Genomic DNA, 7,328 nt, shown 5'->3' with positions numbered 1-7,328 from the left:
AAATACTCCTGTCATTTGGTGAAACTATCACAAGCTGGAGATAAAAAGGGTCCATTTCACAACCTGCTCCATAATCTAGAAATCCTCTAGTGAGTCTATTACTCTTTATGTGGATTGCTGGTCCTGTAAGTTATACTCTTCCTAACACACATCTCTGCATCTTCTCTTATCTTAGACCATGATGCACCACTGTAATCTTGTCAAGGCTTTGTTTATTCCTGAATTTCCCTGAGGATAAGCTCATGCTATCAACCTGATTTGTGCATGCTCAGATTCTATACAGCTTTTATATAAGTCTATACACTTGTGACAATCTACCACTTTCCATCTCAAACTTTCCCTTTCTTCCACTAAATCACACAGGATTAGATCTTGTGCTTGCAATACTGTCTTGCTAAGCTCTCTGTCATCCTCACTTGAGAAGATGGATTAAGCCATGTCTTAAAGACTCAGGCTTTGCATGTTGAATCTAAAGGAGGTGTACTTTCTGCTGACTGCATGTTCTTTCCCTCCAGATCAGGAGCCAGTTTCTCAATACAGAATCTGAAACAGGATCCTGGCAGTGGCTGATCCACAGTGGGTCTTTTAATGCTGCCACCTTGTCAGCCTGAGCATAAAGTGACAGCAACTTTCCCTGCATCATTTTGCTAGTACTTGCACTCACCATCACATACCCCGTGTGTGGTATTGCCCCTCCATAGTAATCTGGCCCACCTACAATTCAACCAACATCCCTCTTATTTTTGGCTCTGTCACTTCAACAGTTCTACCCAAAAAGAGTTTGGGTTTCAGTTTTGGTGTGGGTAAGAAGCCCTCATGGTCTCCCATTGCTTTTTCTTCATCTCTTGCCAATGACAGAGACAGATCCTGACCTCCTACTGCAAACCCTTTGTTCAGCTGAGGCAACGAACACTTGGTTAGCCCAGGGTTTGATGCATGACCATTATCAGCCTTTCCTGACAACAGATGCATCACCAGGTATGCCACAAGTATGCCTTCTGACACGACATAGGTGACCAGATGGAAAGGATATATCTTTGAAGCATGAATTGCTAACTTCCATTTATTTTCAGTCTCTCTTATAGTAATGTAAGAGGAGATAACTGCTCCTATTTCAAAACAAAGTTATCTTAGCACTTACATCTTCCTTACATTCAGATGGAAACTATGATCCTTCAGTCCTGGAAACTTATCTCTTTCAGTTCACTTAAGCTTCAAGCCCACCCAGAAATGCCAAATCCGTTGCCAGAGTGATAAATGTGAGTAGTGGACAGTCAACAGCTGAGATAAAGTAGTCTATCCTCTAACAGACAAGCTTTACCAGGAGATACAAAACTATGCAGAGCAAATCAGTGATATGTAGCCTCTGTTAATAAAACCTCACCAGTCTGTTGGCCAGATGTCCTGTGAGCCTTGAGAATCTGGAGATGGTCTACAGCAGAGATCATGCAGATTCAACTCCTTTGAGTTCAAAGCATTCACAAGTTCAAAGAATTCACAAGTTCTGTGTTCTGGTCACCTTTTATGATTTTCTTCCAGTTCTTTGTGTGAAACTGGTAATGCCTCTGCTTACTTCAGCAGTCACTTTTCCTCTTCAACTGTTGCATTCCTTTCTTTATCATTCCAAGGGGGCTCTTTTTGGCTTTTCTTATCTCCTGTTTTACTTAGGAAGTCTTAGATAATGCAATGGCAACAACTACTCTTCTTCATTAGGAGAGGGGCAGGAAGGCTCAACCGTATATTATGTTAGCTGTTGCTTTTGCCAGTTACAGGCTACTTCACCTACAGCCTACTGACCTAAAATAAATTACAAACTAATTTAAATTCAGCTTTTTAGTTGATTAAATCTAGTCACACCAATTCATCACTAATAATAATTGTTTACTGCATCGATACTTCAATAGATATCAATAGCTCTTAAAACTCAAGCAAATTGTGGCTATGAATCCTATTTATCTGTTCTTCTGTTGAAGTATTGAAAGGATTCCTCCTCTACAGATGCAAAATTTTCCCTTACATAAGCATCATTCATGTTCTGTCATACCATGTCATCTGGATATGTTATTTCTAGCTAGCATTTCGTCCAGTTCATCTAATGTAAGTTTTATTGACTTTTCTAAGATCACCCCCCATTTGTTACCATTCTCTTCCTTGTGTGCTTTTAATCAGTGGCAGTTTCAATCTCAGTCATGTGTCAGTGCTGGAGACTTTAACCGGTATCCTTATTAACAGGATGTCTTTGCAATTCCTGGGTGTTCTCACACAGTCCTGGAGGTCTTTACCTCTTCCTTTGAAGAATTGTTCCTTGACGATATTCCATCTTTATTTGACACAAGAAAGATCAATGTAGTGAACTCCTTGACATCTGCTGAAGGGAGGACCTATACAAAGAAATTATTCAGGTTTTCAGCAGCCTGTTCACCTGTCATAACCATTTGTTTGATTCATTGAAAGCTGTTAGAAGCCATCACTTCCTTTATAGGTTTGCTGTTCATAATATACTTTAAGGTTTCTTGATGTTTGTATTAACGCCTTTGTAATGTGATTCACCATATCCCATTTAATTATGGAAAAAAATGAGTCTTTAATTAGTATGTACTCCAGACAACACAAGGAAACAATTCACATATCTAAACACATGCTCGAAAACATGGAGAACAAGAACATGACTAGGAACAGCTAGCATGGATTTACCAAAGGTAAATTCCACCTAAGAAACAAGATAGCTTTGCATGCTGAAATGATTGGCACTGTGGGCAAGGAGAATACAGTAGGATATGTTGACTTTAGCAAGACCTTTGTAATGATCTTCTATAGCCAAGTCGGTGAGATACTGGCTGAATAAGTGAATGATAGACAGAAAATAGTTTGGACTGCCAGGCTTAAAGGGTTGTGATCAGTTATCCAAATAGAGTAAACAAGTAGTTTTCTCTGCAGTGAAGCTAATGTCCCCCTACTGATTTACATCTCAAGTGGAAAACCTTCCAATACCTAAAGGGGGCCTACAAAATATCTGGAGAAGGCCTTTTTACAAGGGCATGTAGTGACAGGACAAGGGGGAATGGCTTTAAGCTGACAGAGGGTATATTAGATCAGATATTAGGAAAAAGTTCTTTACTGTGAGGGCAGTAAGGCACTGGTTGGACAGGGCTTTGAGCAACCTGGTCTAGTAGAAGGTGTCCCTGCCCATGGCAGGGGGGTTGGAACCAGATGACCTTTAAGGTCCCTTCCAACCCAAACCATTCTATGATTCTTTGATATCTTCTAATGACAGTATCCTTGCCTTTGATGAGGTTCCTAAAAGGGCTTCTTTGCTCTACAAGATTTTCTGGTTTATTTACTGAATCTGTAAGAACCCAGTGATGGTAAGGTTTCTATCTCTTTATTAAATTTGGTAGAAATCAGTCACTAGATTGAAAAAATAATTGGGAAGACAAGTATTAAGGCACTAAGGAACATGTATTCATATGTCTTCGCAAATGTAATACACACACATGTATATGCCACTTAATGAGATTCATTTCCTTAAGCAAGCAAAATAAATATACCTCCGCAGAAACACACACACAAAAGTCCAATGAATAACACCCATTCCCGATGCTTTCATTAGAAAAGGCTATTTTCAACAAAACAATAACTTAGGATCAATTACTAATATTTCATATGAGCAAACTGCCCACTAATAGAGGCAACACACACCTATGTTGTAAAACTCCAGGAAACAAGAAGAAAAGCAAGGTAAATCACCACTTTTTATTTATGTTATTTGTACTCTTCCAATTATGAAAACCCATTTAAGGGATGATGATCCCAGCAGGATTACAAAGGGTCTGCATCAGCACTTCCAGCTGCTCCAGCCCTCTCCAACAAACACACTCAGCTTCTGCTCTCAATTACTCAATGTTCATTGCAATCACTCCCACTTCCAGCTCCCCACCTAGCTGGAGAGAACTCCAGGCAGTAATAGCCTCCTCTGCCCCCATGACCTAGGACAATCTGGGATAGGCCACGGCACCACCTGTGCCTGCTATCAAACACATACTTCTAGCTGTGCCTGCAAGGCAAACATTAAAAATAGTTGGCAATGCTGACAGCTCCAAGTCAAAAATTCATGGGAGGCTCTTTAGGCTTGCTTGGCTGTGTTTTCACTCAGTAATTTCCACTCTTTTCTGTGCCTGTGCAAATAAGGAGACCATCACACCCAGTCACCACCACATCTTCCCCATCACCTGCTTGCTGTCCTGAACTTTTTGTGCTGGTACCTTGGGACCAATCCACCTCAGTCGATGGAGGCCGTGGGTAGTGACATCCATATGAACCAGACCTACTGCTGGCATGGGGCTGAAAGGTTAACTTCTGTGTGCAAAATGAAAAAAGATGAAGGTCTTGAAGCACGTTTCAGCAGTAAAACTTAAACTGATGTAACAAGTGATACTGGGAAATCACTGCAAATGTGTATTGTGAACGCTGACAGATCCACTTAAACCTAACTTGCACCTTCTTTTTTTGTACCAATATCTATCAATCCAAACCAAAATTTAGTCAGTAAAAAAGGATATTCACAGGTAGATTTACACAGATTATCTAACCATGTGACTTAAAATTGGCTTGTTTAAACTCACATAGGTTTTGAGGCTAGAAGAGGTATAAATTGCTAGCATGATCTTTCCAACTGCCAGAGTAGAAAAATTATATATTCTAAAGAATACTAATCATCTAAAAGAATTCTAAAATTATTCTAAGTGAAAATTATCATCTCTTTGGGAGATGAAAGTTATGGAGGCAAGATTCATTAAAATGCATCATTAGGTACAGGAAATACAAAAGAGTGATCATAAAGCAGCACAAACTAAAACCCTGAACTACTGAAGGTATTCCTGAAGGATTATCCCAGAGTCTTAAAAAGGTGATTTGGATTTGATCAAGAGATTTTAAACCAGGAAAGAAAATGAGTAAAAATTAAGCTGCAGTTATGCCAGTGGGAGCTCGGTAACTGAAGTGTTGTAAGAACTTCGTTCTACGTTTATAATATACAGTAAAACTTGCACATTGGCATTCAGGATGAAAGCAGTACATATGCAACTTTAACTTATATTTATCTGTTTTTCTGTAATTTCAGAGCATGTAGGATGGTCTTTCCCCAACTTTCCCTCAATCCATCAGTTCCCTCCTACTCAAGTCAGCACCAAAAGTTCTATTATATTTTTTTTTGCTTTGAGAAGTTTAGGGCAAAAGAGATAATAAAAAGAAGCTGCACTGCTTTTTGTACTTCAGTGCATACCCAAGTTGCCATGCTATCATCCTTCTCTTCTTCTCATGCATTCCCTGTTATCCAGCTTTCTAGCACTTGATGGCCATCTGTGCCATCATGAATGCAGCTCTTAGGACAAGTACACATTCTTGTTTTGTAAGGTGCCTACCATATTCTAAGTGCTTATAAAAATATGAATGATTATATTGCACAGCCATACCTGGCCACCTTATCTTAAACCCTTTTCACCTGTGGGCCACAGTGTAAGTCTGGGAAGTTAGCAGGGAGATTAATGAGTAAAAGGATTCATAATTAAAATAGCAATTTCCATTAGTTTCTCAGAAAATAATCTGACTTATTGACAACACTGCCTGTCGGCCAGCTGAAGTAAGTACAGTCATTAGTTAAGCTGTTTACAAGGCTGTAATTTCACTCTATGCTCAACTGAAAACATCTTTGACCATCAGGCTAAGACAAAGCCTGCTAAAGTCAGTTCAGACAACAGCAGTTCCAGAAGAGGGACTGCAAATAAAGGAGCAGATATCATTTCCCAGGCTAAATGAAATACTAGAAAGATACTTGGGACGGGCTAGGATACATCCATTTATTATTCATAACAGATTACTATTTATTTTCATTTGCAGTTTTTACCTACTAGAGTAACAGGGGCGCAGTTACATAGAGCAAGGTCTATAGACAGTTTATCCAATCCTGTAGATTTTTTCACTGGCAATATTACTGCCTGTTACATTTTGTGGGTTTAGCAACCACTTTTCTAAAATTTCTGTTTGACTGGTTTGAATTTATTCATTTAATCATGCAGATTAATTTCTGCAGGACGTCTTTACATAAAGGCATCTTGTTAAGGAGCTAAACCCAAGTCCTTGTTGTTGTCTGCATCACAGAAGTAAAAGTCACTGTGTATCTCTTAGATTCTCCAGTACTGAGCAACACATGTTGGATCCTACCCCAGGTTATCATTCTCAAGGTACTCTTCCCTTGAGGCTGTGGTGTAGATTCCAGAAGGCTCTGCACATACTGGAAGCAAGTTTGATGAAATAAGGTGAGAATTGGGTGATTAAGCCTTCTGTTTAAACTCTTGTAGGACTGTCTCACAAGACCTTCACACTCCTATATCCCCATTAGATGAAAACTAACTGATTTTAGTTTATCCTTCCTTCTTTGTAACACAGACTTCAAAAAGAGCTCAAAGTCGGCATGCGACATCATCTCTGTACCACATCAGTAATACAGCGGCTTTTTACTTTTCCCGGGCTACATGTACCTATCCTACTCCAAAGCAGGCTTCTTTAAGTGCCATTTTGCCATCAGGTTCTGACAGCCCTGCTCACCCACATGCAAGGCAGCTGAGATCAATGTCACAATCAGGTAGGACTGTGGCAGGTAGGACAAGGTCAGTCGGTGGTCCTGACCCTGTCTCTGTCACAGCCCTTACAAACCTCTACAAAGCACATCCGCATCTGGACCGAGCTCTGACAGTACATGTCTGGACGTTACAGGACTGCCTCTTCACAGTGTGTTTCACTCGATAGAGACACACTTTGTTTGATTTAAATGGTTTTTTCCTTATCCTCAGCCAAGAGATGCTCACTCTCTCTTTTGTTTAATATTCTGTCTTAATGAGACTATTTCTATTTTTCATTAAAAATGAGCAATTTCATCCTGCTGCAGAGTTGTCCTTTTCTTTTACATTCATATATTAAGTCTAATTTGCAAGTATATATAAAAATTCCTTGGGGACAAAAATCCGTCTTATCTTAAACCACACAGTACACTCCACATATAATATTTTTCCAAGAATCGGTGTGTACTTCCCAACCCATTATTTATTAATAGGCTTACCATCTGTATTCATCTTTAAATTCCACCAATTAATACACCCAAGCCTGGAAACATTGTGGGTACAGCTTTCATAATGTGCAAAATCTGATAAGCAATTCATTTTACGATGAGGAATTTAACCCAATACCAAAGAGATTGCAAGAACAGATTTGTTGCAAAGACTTAAAATAAATTGATTTAGTTGGATAAGACAACTTTCACAGGCATTCATTTA

The sequence above is a fragment of the Neopsephotus bourkii genome, unplaced genomic scaffold (assembly GCF_033783945.1).
Source record: "Neopsephotus bourkii isolate Nb327-2 ecotype Australia unplaced genomic scaffold, CSIRO-AGI_Nbou_v1 NB_275, whole genome shotgun sequence".
In the NCBI taxonomy this organism is placed as follows: domain Eukaryota; kingdom Metazoa; phylum Chordata; class Aves; order Psittaciformes; family Psittacidae; genus Neopsephotus; species Neopsephotus bourkii.
This window is presented reverse-complemented; position numbering follows the sequence as displayed.